A 19,826-nucleotide genomic window follows, 5' to 3' on the forward strand; every position below is an offset into this window, starting at 1 on the left:
TTTGTCACACATTTCATTAACGTCCAGACATTCTTTAAAAAACTCGTTCCAATTTTTATTCTTAATTTGTATTTTCATTTTTGCAAAGTTAGCTTGTTTGTAGAGCAATACGTTTCTGCTATATGACTTTTTTATATCAAGATATACATTAATAGACACGAAAACTCCCCTGTGATCCGATACATCGGAACTAAAATCTAGTACACTAGATAAGGAACAATTACAATCATTACTTACTAAAATAGGGTCAATAAGTTTAGCTGAATGTGTTGTAATTCGTGTTGCTTCATTTATAATACTGCGTAAGTTCTTGCGTGTTATTATGTCACGTAAATGGTGGATATTCGTATTGAAAAGATCTTCATTTAGGTCACCAACAAGGACGATATCGCGGGAAACATCAAGTGCAGTTTCTATCATGTGCTCAAGAACAGTCCAATATGCGGTAGGGGTGTTGGGTGCGCGATAGGTGACACAAAGCAGAAAACTGTGCTGTGGTGAATAAACTTGAAACCACATAGATTCAGAATTAATTACTTCCAAGTCTGTTCTATGCTTGACACTAAGTGAATTAGAAAAATATACAATTATACCACCTCCGAAACAATCCCTGTCCCTCCTGTGAGGTTCATGGAAGAGATCAAGGAGCAGGTCGGCTGACTGAATGTTGGCGTCCAGGTGAGATTCAGTGAAGCATAACACATCGAAATCGCAGATATCATCGTAGATTTTAGTCAATTTATGCCGGATACTTCTAATATTCAAGTGGCATATGCCTATATCATTGGTTGTGTTATATTCTTTTGGGCCGGGATTTGGATGAATATCACCAGCAATGAACAATAGAAGGAGGGAGATTAATTTCATATCTACGCATAGGCCATTCGTCATGACAAAACAAAGGTGCAGTATGTACATCGTGGAATGCATTTTGAAATGGATATATACTTCTTTGGTAAAAGTGTGACGCCTGAGGTAAGTTGGCATACATTTATCATAAAATAATCCAATCGTCGCCCTGTACGACATGAAGTCAATCATTGCCTAATTTGGAGAGAATAATGAACCAGGTGAGGGCGACGATGAACGTATTCTCAAAGTGTTTGATAATTAGTTTGGTGAATATGACTAATCGTATGTTAAGCGCACTGAAGAGGCATAATGAATATATAAGTTCTTCTTGATTGAGGTTCTTTAGGTAAAAGCTTATTAATAGATCGCTTGCACAAATCTTCCATTCTGTAAATTAAGTTGCGCGTCCATAATCACGTACAAATATATGTTTAAGAAGAGGTTCGTTATCTGTATAGTAACACCCTCACTGGCATTTTCTATTCTCCGCCTACTACCATAGTGCATACTTCGTGGTAAGGAATTCAGCCATCGATACATCCCAGATCTTTCATGACCGCGTTTACTTCTGGGCTTCGTTTTATAGAAGGGAGTTTTTTAATCTCATCCCACTGTTGATATGCTCGCATGCCTTGACTATATAGTTGATTAGGCACACCCACGATAGTCAATTCTACTTTTGTAATCTTGGGATTGTAGAACTTCTCGGTATCTCTGGCAAATGCTTCAGAGGGGTCCTCGGACAACATTGAAATTCCCTTCAACGATCTAGCAGGGACGTTTAGATTGATATTCCACGTCGTATTCTCTTTTGTTCCTTGTGATCTTTCGGTGTCGGAAGCACGCGATCGTACAAAATGGCTTAACTTCCGGTATACTGGTTACGAATTTGTCTGGCTAATTCAGGATCTGTTATCATATCATACTCCAGTGAGATATTGCCAATAGAATAGCTAGTAGGATCTTCAGTAGCTTTGATTACATTGCTGTAGTCATTAAAAGTGAGTTCGTATTCTAGCCTATCGCCTAGTGATGCTTGATAAACGGGCATGTGACTATCTAGTAATTCAGTCTAGCGGAATATAGAATCGGTTACCTAATGCATCAGCAACAGCCTTATCTCCTACAACGGTATTATCACCACTATCAGCACCCACACGCAGTCTCAATGTGTTCTGATTACAAATGCCTTGGTACTGTAAGTTTTCCCATTCCTTAGCCGTTCTCCAGAGATCCATGTAACAGATATATACATCGCTGTCGTCAATACTCAAAATCTCATTACCGCTAATTTTAATGACGATTTTCTCAACAATTGCACGAACTATGTTCTGAACAAGCTCTCTGCTAGCGTCGGTAGAATTCAAACTAATTGTAAATAATAGTCGGGCGGTTCCTGGAACTAAGACATCGTGTGCGCCGAGATTAGGAAAGCGAACCAGTAGTGTTTGATTCTGATCGATGGTACTTGGGTTATTAGTTATAGTTACAGACTGACGAATTGCTTTGACCCCTAACGGATCCCGAAGTCTGCGTTGTGGGTTTAACTTGCGTCCATATTGCGAAGACATTGTTATATTGAAATCATGTAACCTTATGTTTAATATAACAAGAGTCATCAGAAAGATGACATATCCCACCGGCAGCTGTCAGTAAAGTAACTACTAGTAAATGTGCAATTCTGTGTGTAATGAGTCAACAGTTGAATATTCTTTTAGAAGCATACATTGTTTACCAACTGAATGGTTTTCGAATTCTGTCCCGGAACCGAACCTGTTCCCCAATGGAGTCTAGGCCAAACTTCTTTCCATAAAAATTGTAAAAAATAAAAATTCGTAAAAAAATAGATATCAAAAGGCATCACTTCAGTATGTGCCTGATAGATTTGCCAAGTTTCGATCAAATACACTGAATGGTTTTCAAAGTCTGCCCCGGAAACGAACCCGTTCCCCAATGGAGTCTAGGCCAAACTTCTTTCCATAAAAATTGTAAAAAATAAAAATGAGAAAAATTCCAAAATATCAAAAGGTACCACTTCAGTATGTGCCTGATAGATTTGCCAAGTTTCGATCAAATACACTGAATGGTTTTCGAAGTCTGCCCTGGAAACAAACCCCATCCCCAATTGAGTCTATGTCCAACTTCATTCCATAAAAATTGCAAAAATAAAAATCAGAAAAATCTCAAAATATCAAAAGGCACCACTTCAGTATGTGCCTGATAGATTTGCCAAGTTTCGATCAAATACACCGAATGGTTTTCGAAGTCTGCCCCGGAAACGAACCCCATCCCCAGTTGAGTCAATGTCCAACTTCATTCTATAAAAATTGAAAAAAATTTTTTTTAGAAAAATCTCAAAATATCAAAAGGCACCACTTCAGTATGTGCCTGATAGATTTGCCAAGATTCGATCAAATACACCGAATGGTTTTCGAATTCTCCCACGGAAAAGGAAATGATTACGGACGGAAAGACGGACAGACGGACGGACAGACAGCCTGGCTGATCGCTATATCCCCCACATTATATGCCAGGGGGATAAAAATTGATGATTTTAATCTAGATAACTTTTATAATCCGAGTACAATCGAAGAGGGTACCAATGAAACCAGCTTTATGAATCTTAACGATGAACTTTTGAAACCAGCCGTTACTGATTATTACGATGCCTTAAAAGAAATTCCAATAAGTCGTCACTATTCAAAGTTTACGATTGATAGTAAAGGAATATTGCGACTGTGTGGCTCTCCAGATTTTGATCTTATGAATTCTCGTACTCGTAAGCCCCTAGCCTTGTCTACAATAGCTAGTAAATTAGGTTTTGTAGACTACCCACGAGAAAACTTTCTAAGAAGACTATTAAGGTTCTTAAGACAGTGCCTGCTGAACTCAGTGCCATAGATAAAGATGATTTGGAAGAAAGCTCGAAGCTGGCTTCGAAAGGCATTTCGTTCACAAATCAGTCGAATTCGAGAAACTATCGATCAAGTCCTCAACGATGACACTACACTGGCTGATAAAATTAAAACATTGTTCAGAGAACAAGGGATAACCATTGCAAGTATTTTAACCGCATTGGGATTTATTATATCGACTTTGACTCTCGCATTAACCGGTGGCAGCGGACCACCCACACCATCCACACCACCTAGTGATAAAAATGGTGTAAAAGAGTGGATTAAAAAGCATTTAAAAGCATTAGGAGAAGCACTTGGAAAGCTGCGTCTGCACTTCCAGGTATAATAGGGAGTATTGTTTCCTGGCTATTGAATTTATTAGCTAAGACTGCCACTTGGCTTAGTCAAAATTGCCGGGCTGTTGTACTTATCTGTTAAGAACTACTTATCCAAATCACGAGTAAACCAGCCGCGACTCCACCTACGATAAGCGCTGTTTTTCATCGATATGTTGTTGATTTGTATCTGTAATATGTGGTGGCACTTGTGGTTGTGCGTCAGTAGATGGCTATTGGGATGACTGTGGCTTGACTATTCCCGTTATGCCTGTGTTTGTTTGCGTTATTAATTCGGTATTAATATCTGAATTTATACCTGTTTTTTTGTTGATCGGAAGCAATAATAATTTTATTATTATAACCGATCACTTGACTGATCTAAAGTTCCATATTACTCGGAGACATGTATAGTCCCAGCGCATAAACGTAGACTACTTTGGATTGAGCGCACAGTAATACATCTTGATAACGCTTTATACAATATGGTATGTCAACTGGTGAATTAATAGCATCATCTACGTTTGCGACAAACTGTTTTTGTGCATCGAGCTCCGTCCCAGAACCAATTATTCCCGTTCGTGTTTGCGATTGTGCACCAAGAATTGCCCATACATAAGTTCTTATTGATTCATTAACTCTTACAACTCCTGGGTTAGTAAATTTATTTTCTGTTTTATCATTAAGAAATATATTCCCAGGGTTTGTGGTATCATTCAGTTGTAGAAATTTTGTAATGATATGAATTAAACCACTCTTAAATCTCATAATATGTCCTCTCCAATCATTATTTGAAAGTTCCCAGTTTGTATACCAATGATGGGTTTTTAAAAAAAATATGATACATTCTTATATAAAGTTTACTCGTATGCAACAACTTAAAAGCATTTAACGGACCTTTGTTAACTTCTTTAAATAAATCATCGCTTTCTTCTTTGATGGTTATTTTCCCTATGTAAAGAACGCCTAAACCATGGTTAATTCCTTTAATACGCCAATCTTTACTCGTAGAAACATGGCATTTCTGACAAATACGTTCGAAGGCCCTCTTATCGTATGGATTATTTGTGGAATTCCATGCTCGATCATGCGGTAATGGGGCACTAATTTCTTTAAGAATACGTCTAATGTGATAGTACATGTGAAATGATAAAACAGACTTATTTAGTTCAAATCCTGGGGCATAAAGAGATACACCACATTCTGTTGTGGAACACCATATGGCAAAGTTTAACTGGTTCGGCCAAAATTGCATCGGATTGTGGAACCAATCATGCACCATTTTATCGCTAGTTGCCGTGACCCTGTATTTTTCAAAGATATCAGGGAATTTAACACAAAAATTAGCACCAGAGACACTTACTAAAATCGACTGATTCGTAATGTAAGTCAATTTCATATTTAAGTTATGATATAATATCTTTGTATATTTAATATGTATGTTACACTCCCAGGAATAACAAATGGTCTGTCTATTCAACTGCTTCATACTATCAATAACTCGGCTGGTCAACTTGAAGTCGCAATCTGCAATGTAACGTATTACCCGCGGTGGATCAATATAGGTGCTGGGAGAAGAAATAATCAGATAGTGCTAAATATATTAGATGTCAATAACATTTATACTATATGTGATGGGTATTACAGCGTATGCTCACTCAATGGTGAATTTTTTAAGCCTTTGGGAGTTAGTCTCTCACAAAATGAGTCGAATGGGAAGCTGAAATTAAACACTGGAGAAATCAAATATTTCCTGCCCCGAAGATAGCAGATACACTTGGACTTGGAAGCTCAACGACGGTAATACAACCCAACGAAACACAGCAGGGAGTTAAATTACCAGATTTAGTTCCCTATAAAGAGTTGTGCATCCATCTTGATCAGATCAGTACAACGGATACTATTCAAATCGAAAGTCCTTTAACTCTGCTGAGAGCTATTCCAGTCAAGGAAGAAAAATATAATTGCGGTAGAACGGAATCTTTCTCAACATTACAATATAAAAAATTAAAACAGGATCTCAACATTTCTGTATTAGATTTGAAACATCAACCTGTACATATAGGATACTTAAGTGTAACACTCCGTATTATAAATAATGGTTGATTCATTAGGCCCTGGATCGTATAACCTTAGCCAATGTAATACAATTGAGATTTCCGATCTCAGAGACACAGGATTCGGTAAACCCGGTACACCCGGCAAGTTATATGCTTTACACTTACAAGATAATGTAAACAGGCAGAAAGAAGTTACATTCACAGGTAATCTAGGGGATGTTAGCGATGTCGACGTTAGTAGACTCAATAAAAACACTTCATACAATCTTACTCGCAACCATGATAATAAATGGACTATGGATGAAGAAAAAATCGAGTGGCTATTGAATATCATCATTACCCCACCATATGTGATGATGGGTAAGGCACATTATTTAAATAAGATAATAAATAGTGGGATCGTACTCGGGGCTTATATCCCATTAAAACGAAAAAGTGTGTTAGTCTCCCTGTCAGAAAACCGAGGTGATATGTTATTGATTCGTCCGGCATAAAAAAATGTTAGTTTAAATTTGGTTACTGAATTCAATGATATAAAAGATAACTTGAATGTTATACCTGATCATTCTACAATTATTATTGAAGTCTTGTTTGGAGTACATCAGAATATTACCAGGTCTATCAATTAAATGGCTTAAGAAACACGAGCGTCGACGTTGCAGTATTATTTATATGGGAGTGTCACCTGTTGCAACCCTTGAGGGGGTCCAAATTATTAAAGGTGATAGCATTTCTCTTACTCAGATATTTATGCCGTATAATATACATTTAATAAGGTTGATGTATTCACTCAAAACATTGAAGCAAGACCAATTAAAGACTATTAAATGATATAATATACGCATGCACAAAAGTTAAGCGCCACCATATTCATAGTCTCTTGATTTCATGTGTGGGAATCAGAAATACGAAATATGATGATGTATGACTGAATTAGGCTTCCATAGTTTCATGAACCCAAATTTGTCCAGATACCACAAGGAAAGCGTGCTTTACGTGTTGCTTCAGTTCCCCTACCCTATTAATAGCGAAATTCAAGTTTCAGACACGTGGTTGCATTTTGCTCCTGTGTGAGATAGATGTCTTTTCAGGATATTCAGACGAAATCCATTTGCCATTTCAACAGATTTAAGACTGCAGTGGATTACCCATCAGAGACTCTCGACGATGACCGTAAGGTGTAGCCTCAGAGGGGCTGGTTATAACGCCAGGAGACCAGTAAAACGTCCTCAACTGACTGGGAGGCACATGCGGAATCGTCTGATATGGTGTCATGCCCATAGTGGATGGAACTTGGCCAACTGGAGAAGGATCCATTGGTCTGACGAGTGTCGAATGCTGCTACAAACTGTTGATGGTCAAATACATGTTTGGAGGCAACGTAACACTCTTTTTGCACCAAGGAACATCCAGAAGACCTTAGCATGTGGCGGGGGGTCTGTCATGATATGGGGTTGTGTTTCCTTTGGCTTCAAACTTCTGCTGGTGACAATTCGTGGAAACCTGAATGGACAACAATACCAAGATGCCGTTCTTCATCCAGTGGTAGTCGCTCATTTTGACAACCATCCTCTTCAGACAAGACCTGTTTACATGGACGACAATGCTAGACCACACAGATCTCGGGCAGTTTTGGCTTATTTGCGTCAAGAAGCTATTGCCACTCTTCCCTGGCCGGTCTGTAGTCCGGATCTTAATCCGACTGAGCATCTCTCGGACATTCTTGGCCTGAAAACCGGACATCGTGATCCCCCAGTTCAAAATCTCGCTGGACTTGAAGCCGCACTTCAGGAAGAATGGATCTGTTTGCCTCAGAGAAGCATTCAACGACTTGTAATGAGTATGAGGGGTAGGGTTGAAGCTGTGGTCACTGTCCATGGATCATACACACGTTACTGACGTTTCTGTCTTGCAATAGATTCTGCACACCCTAGGGTGTCTATGTGACACCTGATATGGTCTGCTGATATCATGACATAAAAAGTTTTTCAATGTTTTCTAATCCTTCAATTTCTGGTCTTTGGTAAAATTCCTTTCTGCTCACATTCTTTTGGAACACAAGATAAACTTGCTTTGGGACAACTTTTGCATCACATGAGGTTTACATATACGGCTTATAACGATCGTACATCTTGTTATAATAGTCATCATTAAGTGCCAAAAGTAACAGCTCACAAATATGGTTGGTGGCGCTTAACTTTTGTGCATGTGTATAATATACCCTATGGGTTTATATCCGGGTTCGATGAAGCATTTGAAAAGATGGATACTGTTGATGGATTTCGATTACATCAAATACGCGACATAAAACATCGAACAGAGAAGGAGAGGGAGTTGAGGGGGTTTCGTATAAAAAGAATTGCAGAGCTGTGAATGCTCTCGACGGAGTTGACACTGCGCTTGAAACAGCTGGCATGGGACTGGGTGTAGCTGGTGTTGGTTTATTATCAACTATAATCGCCACGCCTATCATACTTTGTATTGAAGTAGCCACCCGAGTCTCAGGACTGGCAGGAATAGCAATAATATTTATTTCTCGTAAGTTGCAAAAGAAAGCATTAAAACATGATAATATTCGGCTACTCGCTGAAGCAAAGTTCAACAGCATTGAAGATCATATTTCAACAGCACTGGCTGATTGTAAGATATCCAAGGATGAGTTTCGTTTAGTGTTGTCAGATCTCAGCAAATACAACGTAATAAAGCAGGAGATTCGATCAAAGACCAGTGGTATTAGCGAAGACGAGAAAAAAACTTCATAGTACAGGGGAGGCAACAAGCTTGTCAATTATTCTGTGCCAAAACCAAAGAACTGGTTGGAGATTAAAAATAGATTGCTTGATCACGTTGGACAACACTAAAATAATTGAGACGAATGCTTAATATATAATAATGTCAACAACATTTATGCTCCAGGACAAAATTATCAAATGGCGAGAATTACCACAAGTTATATATTATATCAGTGATGTCAAAATTGTGAAATTGTCAGCAACTTAACTGACTTGATAAAGAAAGAACAACCCAATGTTGAAATTACCCGTAAGTAACAGATACGTTCGGGTAGTTCCATCCGTCCCAAAAAGAAAATGTAATTTTTTAATGAAATATAAAATATTTGCACGAATTTATAATGATTCATACATATCATCACCAGAATTATGCGATGTGAATAAAGAAAATCACTGTGACATTTACAATTACGTGTTATTTTTGGATGGCTATAGACTATAGACTATGCTCCGAAACAGACTATAACCTCATTTCCTATTGTATATGTGTTTATCACGTCTGAGTGACTTCTGTAACTGAACAATGGCGACTGGCAAAGAGAGAGCGAGAGAGAGGAAAAAGAGGAGCTGCTCTTGATATTGTTGAATAAAGATGCAATATTAGAAGAAGGCTTTGGAACGGTAACAGGAGTTAATATATAGCCAAGATGACCTAAGTAGAACAAAGTATGAAACATCAAGTATGTAATATGTAATGGAAACATTAAACAGTTCTCCTTTTAAGTAAATTTTGTCATGCTTGGATAGGTTTGGGTATCAGCCAAGATATTGCTAGAGCAGCCATTTTGGATTGTGACCTTATCTGTTATACATAGTCGACTACATTATAATATTACGCAGATCACTGTATTAGGTTTTAGCTAAGTAGCGTATGCAAATGAAAAAGGAGAATCCCATGTCAATGTGCTCAAGTCAGAGATGATAAGGAGAGGGCGGGAGAAACTTAAAAAAAAAATCAATAAACACAGTTTTCTCACTTGCAAGCAATTTTAGAAACCAATATCTGTATATGTTTTCCGGCAACATATTTGAATAAGTCACCAGTCATTATATTCAGATAAGCTGTGATTGCCGGCAAATTATTCAGTTTCAGTTATATATTAGTTTGTGTATTTGTTTGTTATATTTGACAGCGAATATATACATGTAAGTGCAATAATCTTGGACGCGACGTTAAACCCCATTTCACCTAACCTAAGCTTCCTTTGACCTGTTAATGGAATAACAAATACATTAGTTTGATCTTGGGATTTTTTATTATTCTGTCAAGTAATCGCAAAGGATCTGACTGATACGATATTTGCAGCTAGTGAAGTCTTGATGAAGTGATCAGGGTAGTTGAGTAAGTTTGAACATTTTGATTAAACTTACCCTAATCGTACGAGGAAAGGTAATCCATTTTCTTCAGTATAGCACTGTACAACGCCACAGCCTCAACTCCAGCACATAGACCACCACACCTTCTTATCCCACATATGAGCCACGGCAGGTTTACCGGTCTATTTCAATGCAGCGTTGTGTAAGATCTGCACTGAATGTGTGAAGTGTGAAGTGTGTATATTCCCAAGTGGTTGAACAGTAACGGCTTTATGCTCCAGTACTTTTATGTGTCAGGGTCTCCTTGATGTAGTTGTATTGTCAGGTAGTGTGTCCCATAGTGACAAAGCATAAGCAGAGTTAGGTAACAAATATCTGAAATATATCCCTTCATGAGAAAAAACGGGACTATCTAATGAAATCTGGTAACTTATGATAAATAATAGTAACATAAGCTGTGCGTTTTCTAACCACTAAATCTCACACGGGTGTCCTTAAGTATGGTGAATGTTTGACAATCACTAAAGTGGAAAACCTCTTGTTTTGTATATTTTGTACATATGCCCCAGGTCTCTCATAGAAATATAGTTGATTGATTGAAAACCGTACAAGCTTGCGCAGTACATGTTTCATACACTACTTACCAAACAAGCTTGATGACACTTACGTGAGTGCTATCACTGATTGACCACCTTTATAAAAAATAGATAAAAAAACACGATTGACACAACCCCTCACATACCCATGTGGGTTACTGGGATGTTAAGAATTTAAGAACTTTCTGAGGTATATATATGTATATAAAATAAAATAATAAAGTCCATGTTAGTCCATCATCTTCTTTATATCAGTTGTCTGAAACTGATATAAAGAAGATGATAGACTAACGTGGACTTTATTATTTTATTATATATTACATGTACACCGAGTGAACATTTACCTCATTTTTGTATATATATATATATAGATAGATAGATAGATAGATAGATAGATAGATAGATAGATATTTCTTTGTTGTAATAATTTGTTTATCAAATATAATACTTGGCTAAAATCAGGAATACTATCTATATAAAGACAAGTGTTTAAACATGTTTTCAGAATAATACAGAGGTGGGTTACGAGACTGCTCAGGTTGGGGTCTCCAAGTAGGAATGGCACGTTATTGAGATGCTGGGTCTTAGTAGTTCTTTCTTCATACCAGGAAATGATTTTTAAATTAGGTTTCTAATCTCATTGCAATAAATGAAAAGATATGCTATGGTTTCAGATCCTTTATTGCAAAACGAGCATAATTCATCTTCACTTTTTGCAATATTCATTTCCAAAAAAAGTAGTTGTTATAATTCTGTGGATAAGTTTGATTTCTTGATTTATTATCCAAACCTGATTTCTGAATCATATCAAAGCAATCTGACAGATAGTCTCTAGTTATGTCCCAGTTAGCTTCGACTCCCACTTTGCACAAAGGATATCGAGTGAGTTGGCTTGTAATTGACTTATTTATTTATATATAAATTTACAATCGTTAGATAACAACATATCTGAGAATTTTTGATAATGTATATCTTCATTATTTCTTTCGACAAACTCACCCTTTACACATAAATCCATAACTGTGGGGTATGGTTAATTAGTTTGAAATATAAAAGCTATCTTCCTTTCAATTTAAAGCACCCAGTATTTGTAAAAATATCTTTCATATATCTAACACCACTTCGAAACCATATAAGAATGTGTTCAATATCTCTGGGTGGTATAACATTCAATATATGTAATATAGGAAGGGACCAGAACTCATTAATACTTTGTATTTCCGGTAATTTTAAACTGTTACAATTTGAAAGCACATATTTCTTATTACCTCTACTATTTTTAGGTGGTATCCTTTTTGAAAGATGACAATGGTGATGTGGAATTTGTAGATTGTGTAATGTGCTCATTGCTGACATAAACCGTTTTTGGTCTATACTTTTTTATCCATTTCATTTTCACATATTTACAGAAGGATTTCATATCAATCATTTGTAATACGCCACTCTTATAATTATTAATTATCATTTTCCTTTTAATTCTATCATATTTAGAAACCTGACTGTTTTGGGAAAGATACCTGAACTGAGAGACGAAGGTTAGCATTTAGGTTATATGCTGATAGACGGCCACACAATCTTCAGAAGTATGAAAATGAACCTCTTGATTGGCATTGGTATGAAGACCAATGTATTACTCAATTTTCACCTGGTTATATTTCAAACTTTCCTATAGTTTGAAAGATGTATTGCATCTGGTAATTAGCCAAAAGTTCAAAGACATGTATAACATCAGCAAACTACGTTAATCTTGAGAAAATTCAACATTTATGAGCATTCGTGATTCCTGACATTTCTTAATTATAAACATCCTGTGCCTGAAGATACATGGAGAATAGGATGGTATTTATAGTCATTAGCTTCCCACAGCAGAAGATGTGTGACTTAATATCTAGCGGTACTCCATAGTTGTAGACAGTTCCAACATGCAACTCACAACGCATATATACATACAATATAGTTTTTGTTTTTTGTCTAATGCAGAGTGAGAAGTAGAGGTTACATCTCCTCCTGTAGGACTTGATGTATATTCTCGATGGTGGACGGAGAGGGGCCCCTAATCTGTATCAGTTTCTGACAGGTCTCTCGAGACGATAGTATCATAGGTTTCATCATCTGAATTATTGTCACTGCTAGAACTATCTGTTACTTTCCAGTTTGCTCGTCAGTGTTCGAATGACGTGTCAATGACGATGGGGTCTCTTTTTAAATCCGTCTTCTAGCGGTATGTGTCCAATGAGTACATTGTGAAGAAGAGTTATGATACCCTTAAACTGTGACTTTGTTAAATGACTTTTAAGCGTTCGACGTTGCAGTTTCATGTAGTAACTTTAGAAAAGCATATTTTCACTATTATTTCAGTCCTCTTATAGATAAAAGCGCATGATGTGTCTGGGAGATCAACTGCATGGGTTAGTGCTTCTTGTAAGGAGTTTATGCATGCTTCTTTAGTAAAAAACTCTATCAGTATTTATTCTTCTGATATATTCTTGTGAGCTCTGGCAGACACAATGTGAGGAATGAAGCTGACAATCTTCCAGGAGTTGATCTTGCTCATATCACAGCTGTTACTTAACTGAAGGATATCAATGTTGAACTCTGCTCTTCATACCTATTTTCTGTAAGTAAATAGATGGTACAAAGTTCATGAGGTAAAATACCTGTTTGGAGACGACCATACTCAGGATGCGAATTAGGAGAAATATGTACTATGAGATAATTAATCTTCCCCTTTTCAAATGTATGAATCTGTAAACTATGTCCCTTGTCCAAAAAATATTTGTGAGGCGGGAATTCTATGTCTTGAATTCAACCTTGCATCTGAGGTTCCCTGTATTGACTAAGCTCAGGGAACTGACCATCAATAGACTGTGGTTCTAAACTGAACACGAACAGGGCGTCGCCACACTGATATTCATTTCCTTCAATAGACCTGCCTTCATCTTCTCCCCAGGTGTTGGTACATTCAAATAACCTTCAATGTCATCTGCCTCCACAGGATGAGCCGGGACACTAACACCATCCAGGTACAGTCCTACTGTTCTAATGTTGGATCCTTGGACGTTGAAAGGGTTTTTAGTATAGGAACTATTCACTACCTCTCCACGCACAAATCCAACAACGAGGCGGGTGGGGCATTGGTCCAGAAACAGGTTATCATAGCTGTAAGATCAAGAATCTATGCATTGTTAATTTTCAGCTCACAAACTTTTGAGTGCACATATTTAGAATAATTGTGTTCTCTTTCTATTAGCCTCACACATAAATGCAAATTTAGTTGGGATGGGGGAGGGGAGGGTATTTGTAGAGTTTGATACTGATATCGACGCAATTGACTGAGTGACAATTGAGATTAAACACATCTTCCAAAAGTGGACGAGACACAGTTAGGGTCTCGCTTTGAGTGATGAAAGGTACTTGATTGATGAGACCATCATTACCTCTCCCCACTTTTATCAGTTGAATCGAACTGTCACCAGTATCTTTGTAAAACAACTGTGATTGGAGTTGACTAGTTTTTGCTTCATTACCGTATCCAAGCAAAGTTTGAATCAGGGCTTTGCGAGGATAACCTCCACTACTGGAACAAACCAGCTGTCCCCTGTAGGTACACTGATATTTGGGACAATAGAGATTGTAGAAACAGGTTAACTGGACCTATGGACTCCTTTGCGTCTAAAACACTTCCATCTCCATGAGTGACTCTCAGTTTGACATGGAAACGTGTACGTCTAAGATCTGTATAATCACTTCCACCGTTAGAGATGAGAAATTCCAACTGGCTCGAGTCAGTGATGACGGAAAGGGGCGCGCACATTCACGTAGTAGGGTTTCAATCTGCTCGTTTGATACGGAGGCATTTCGATAACGCCTCGGTAAAACCCTTCTCTGTTAAAACGGACATGTTTTATTTGATAAGTATATTCTATATTTCCTTCCGACTTCAGGGGAGTTCTTGAACTGAAGATATGGTCCTTCCGTCTTACTCTGACGGTAGACTTAATAGTTGTGACGATCTTATCTCCAGCTTTTCGTTTTATAGCCTTGGTTCGTTTTTGTGAAGCAATGACCACATCTTGAGTTTATGTTGTCACTTCTATTTTGGGAGTACTGCTTCTCTCCTGATAACATGGGTATCATGTATGTTATTATGTGTCTTTTTCATGGAGAGTTGAATTGACTTTGATTCTCAAAATACTGGATAAACTTCTTGGGATCAGCAATGTATAGTTTTCGTCCCATTGTTGATAGTCAAGGAAAGGATAGCGTCATGAGAGAAGTGTAACGTTTGTGTCCTCCTTGAGAAATGAGTGGTGAACCCCGGTGACACACTTAATGTAGATCTCTATATTACTGATATCTTTCACAATCAGAGGCATGTACCACAATGGGTTGAAACGATAGTTGGATGCACCCCTCAAGTCAATTCGTTTCAGCAGCGGAATGAAATTATCACCTACTTGAGAACTGTTGCACAGATTGCACAATATGTCAATGTTAGTATTGTCGATATCTTTCAGATCAACTTTACTATGGAATCTATATGACGTGCTGTTAGGAAAAAATACGCTTTGGAATATGAATCGCTGAATACTATGTACTTATCCATTGTGATTTGTTTATATATATTTTGAAACTATCTATATGTTATGTACTTGTCATTTTTCCGCCCATAAATCGAAAGTAGAAGGCCACCCATCCCATCGAACAAAATAATACTCTCTTCCTTTTTTCTTGCTTTTTGTTTAGCACCTTTTCATATTCTAAATCTCGGTTTACTTTTGGAAGCTTTTGTTCATAAAAACGTCCCTTTAAAAGCTCTCCATGGAAATCTTTCAGTGAGTACATGTTATACCCTGACGACCTTCAACAGCTCCTCGGTCCAATGTAAGTTGTGTTCCTTACTGAATGTTTTCTTCAAATAACTTATTCTCACTAGATCCCCCGCTTTAAAATGGAATTTGAGAGACTTCTTTTTACTTTGAATCTTAGTTAGGGCAGGTTTCATGTACAAATGAGACCAAATTTTGAGTAGATTAGTTGTTGTTACGTTGGCTGGAGCCCATGTTTTGAAACTCTAACGTGTTGTGTGATACTAATTATGTACCTATTCCGATGATAATATAATTGTTTGTGTTATTATGTGTCAAGTATCTAGCCATGAGTGATCTCATTGCTCTGTATTAAGTTGTGCATGCAGGAAGTCTGTACACTGATACTGACAAGACACTGGGAGATCATGTATCTTCATTTAATTCTTGCCCAGCTGTATCAATATATCTTGATGTCAGTTCTTCTATTGTTAAAGTGACCGCCTCCGTGGTCTAATGGCAGAGCGTCCACCCGGAGAGCGGGAGGTCCGGGTTTCGATTCCCAGGCAACCAAAAGACGTTAAAAGATGGTACTTGTTGTTACCCTGTCTGGCGCTCGGCATTAACGGGGTTCAAACAAGGACTGGTCGGCTCGGAGTCAGTATACTGTGTCTGAGTGGGGTATTCATGATAAACTGTGGCATGGTATCTCAGTGGGCTAGCACTATGAATCGGCATCAGTCCGGACGAGTACAGGCAGCCACACACACGCACATACACGTGCATGCACGTCGCTATATAAGTGCAATAATCTTGGACGCGACGTTAAACCCCATTTCACCTCACGTCACATCTATTGTTAAAGTGTTACATGTGTGAAGGGTTTCCATTCTATCAAACAAACACCCCAGACCAAGTTCAGCAGTAAGTCGTCTTGGTCAGCCGTACAGCATAACACACAGTTAACATATTCTCAAGGTTGTTATTTTGAGTTACCACATCGATTTCATTAACCATAATAGGGATGATCTTTTTCACAATAATCCCTTTACTGCTTCCAGTCGAGTCTGTGAATGAAGAGTTAGCATGTTAAACGCAAGTGTCTCTATCTTTAACCCATTGACTTGAACGTTGAATAACTGTTTCTGTCAATCCTGTTTTACCTCGCATCACGTACTTCCATCTAAAGAAATTCATCTTCGACATGGTGGTACATTTTCTCTCTTCATATACATAACAACGTTGTTATTTAATAATTATTTTCCTTCTCACCCTCTTTAAACAGTCAGAACAGTTAATTCAAAACAGGATCTTTAGCAACTCCACAAGTACATCTTTATGGTTAGGATGTTGTTACTAATGTGAAACCCCCGTAATGATTTTCCTTCTGTTATTTACTCACCTTCAAGCGGTGTATTTTCATCTGTCATTATCTTCATTCCCACTCACGGTTGCAGTGTGTACACTCCGCATAACTCCCCACGCTGTGATTTGCCTTCTTCTTTACTTAACCGATAAGGTATATTCTTACCACTGACCTTTGTGCCAGCCCCATTCATTCCTATACTAACTCTTATCTGCAACTGGACAATCCCTTTGTTCTCACCATTACAGACAAAATTTACTACTAGCAATGAAGAACGAAGTTTATTTCACAGTTGTTCTATCATGACGTCAGTAGAGGAAAACTTAGTAGTTCATGACAACAATAGCATTTACCTCCCAGTTTCAAAGAAAAGCGATGAAGCGCGAGCCAGTGTACACTGGAGGGGGTACTTGAATGTGCGTTAGATCGTTGCAACCTCCCTAAAGATGTGGTAACAATGGGGACAAAGGATGGTATTGATACAAGCGGAGTGAAGGTGTTGACACAGGTGCTCGTCGTCTGCTAGCGGTTTCCCGTTCGTCGTCTGCTAGCGGTTCCCCCGTCTTCAACGGGTTAGATGCGAATAAGAAAAAAGTTCGCCTGCTTTAGGATAGTCGTCTGTTGGTTTTTGAGACTAAGGATGGTTGTTGTAAGTGTCTTCCTGAAATTGAAGAAGTTAGACCTTTGGGATGAACCACATACCGCATCTCATCATTTCAAGCATAGTTTGATGGTGAATACAAATGTTGATTTTTCTGTAATGTGTTTTTTTATTCTTTGTGAACATGGGTACCTGTCGCGAGTTCTCGGCAGTAAGGCGGTTAGCAGTGTATAAATGTGTGCGTGGTTCGTGTCTGGCTCGCGTGCAGGGCTCTAGTGCCCCGGTGTATTGTAAGGCGATTTAAAAAGCAATGTGTTTAGTAGATACATATAGCCGGTATCAATGTTGTTTGTGTAAATGGAGTAATTATATGTACAGTGTTAATTTCAAGACACATGCTCCTTTCTACTATGGTAGAAGTGTCAGTAAACGTACGGTTTTGTAAAACACTGCCAAACTGCGGTTGAAGGGAACAGTATCCCTTTATCGATCATACGTATCTGAGTATAATAAATAAATAGCAGAAAATTTAGCGTTAGTTAAATATTTTTATTGGAATACGCACTTTATACGAGGCCTATATGACTGTATATAACGGGTCGCCAGAAGGCCATTTTGGTTGATTTAGGTTGAGGGAAAATAGGGAAGGTGATTGGCTGATCCAAGTCACGTGGTCAGATAGGATGACTCATGCATCAACAGCACGTCACAGGTGAGGGGGAATGAAAGTTGTGTGTGTTTTAAGGCGACAAACCCTTTATAAGAAAACAAAAGCAAAGGGTATTCAATAGAGCTATATGTATGGCGTGCTGCCCTAAATAAACAAGCAGCCCAGTTTGACTTGAGCGCGCTTGACAACTCACGTGGCCCTATATTAAAAAAACCGCGCTCGCTAGAGCGTGCGACCTGGTTTGATGAATACAGGGTGTGTGTTGAAAGTACATCATACCACAATAGAGACGGGTTGTGTCAATTTTATAAACGCCGGATAATATAGGGGGAAAAAATGTACGTCTAGCTGGATCAAATCCATCTTGTACGGTCTACACGTTGTACACCATGAACGTTAGACAACCTGTATGAAAAAAAACCCAAAAAATAAAAAAACATAGAAGAAATAGATAAGACTGTACAATCAGTAAGCTAGCAGTGTCTTTAATTACATTTAGCGCGCAAGAACGAGGTAGTCACGTCACCCTGCATTGACTATAACGCTGAAGGCAGCCGGATTTTGAATCACCCGCGCTGCGTGAAATATCATATGCTTTGAAATGTAAATGCTCCCTACCAAACGCACAGGGACGGTTCACCGCCCCTTGCATTTGAAACATAAAAAGTAGTTTCGTGTTTGCAAAATCTTAAAATAAATAAACAAAGGTATAGAGAAACATTTAGGGTCAATTCTTTATCACACATTTAGATATGATTATATACAAAAAATCAACATTAACAAAGCATATTCTTTAAGGCTACGGCACTCGTGAAGAGCAACCTCCTCGTGGTGAGTGCTGGGTAGCGCTAATAGCTCTTCCCCCGTGTGGAACCGGGGTAGAATATTTCCACAGCACCCCATTGCTGGTCGTAAGAGGCGACCAAAGTGGGCAGCCTGTTTGCCGTAGGTTGCGCCCCTGTGTCGGTGGAGGAAGGGAGTCTGGTGGTTGAGGGCACTGGAGCCAGGATCAGTGATCCTTTTGCCCAACACACCACTTTGACCCTAACTTCACCTAGACGGGTGGTAGAATGGGCCCGATTCTATCAATCGGCTGGTCACGCCATGCCCTGTGCATGGATAACTTAGTTCCAATGTTATGCAATGGTTTTGATCAGGACATCTACAAATCTTAAATATCATGTTCTGTACTATGTTTTGCCTAGAGTCCTATGCCTTAAGGCGGTAGCTTATGGGCCAATCTGGCATTATTGACCTCCGGGTTCTTTTTGTCTTCAGGTTTCTGTCTAGGGCAGAACCAGCCTGACTTTTACCCTGTTTGACATTTTTAGCTACCTGCGTCCTTTTTGCTGGAGTATAGCACCCAGGAGGTCACTCCATTGCTGTCATTACAGCGTAAAGGACCTTCTCCACGCTCACGATCTCCAATTGAGCCGCCATGAGTTGCTCTCCCAATTTAATCCAGTGGAATTGTAGAGGACTTCGGACCAATTTTAATGACCTTCAGCTCTTAGTTCAAGATTTTAAACCAT

General features: G+C 38.4%; 1 protein-coding gene and 1 pseudogene across 2 annotated transcripts in view; both read right to left on the reverse strand.

The window, feature by feature from the left end:
• The window catches only part of LOC139473219 (uncharacterized), a 28,348-nt gene extending 11,048 nt beyond the window's left edge, over positions 1 to 17,300 (reverse strand). The window contains exon 1 of one of the 2 annotated variants that reach the window (XM_071255745.1): positions 17,060 to 17,300. The gene's annotated coding sequence lies outside the window, so the exon portion shown is untranslated. Of the gene's footprint in view, positions 1 to 10,307; positions 10,437 to 17,059 lie in introns of those variants that run through there. The other variant, XM_071255743.1, reaches the window with a different exon arrangement.
• LOC139473118 (serine/threonine-protein phosphatase 6 regulatory ankyrin repeat subunit A-like) overlaps positions 1 to 19,826 on the reverse strand; it is a 76,754-nt pseudogene that overhangs the window by 23,154 nt on the left and 33,774 nt on the right.

This window comes from Haliotis cracherodii, unplaced genomic scaffold (assembly GCF_022045235.1).
Source record: "Haliotis cracherodii isolate W230 unplaced genomic scaffold, xgHalCrac1.p SCAF_27, whole genome shotgun sequence".
Taxonomy (NCBI): Eukaryota; Metazoa; Mollusca; class Gastropoda; order Lepetellida; family Haliotidae; genus Haliotis; species Haliotis cracherodii.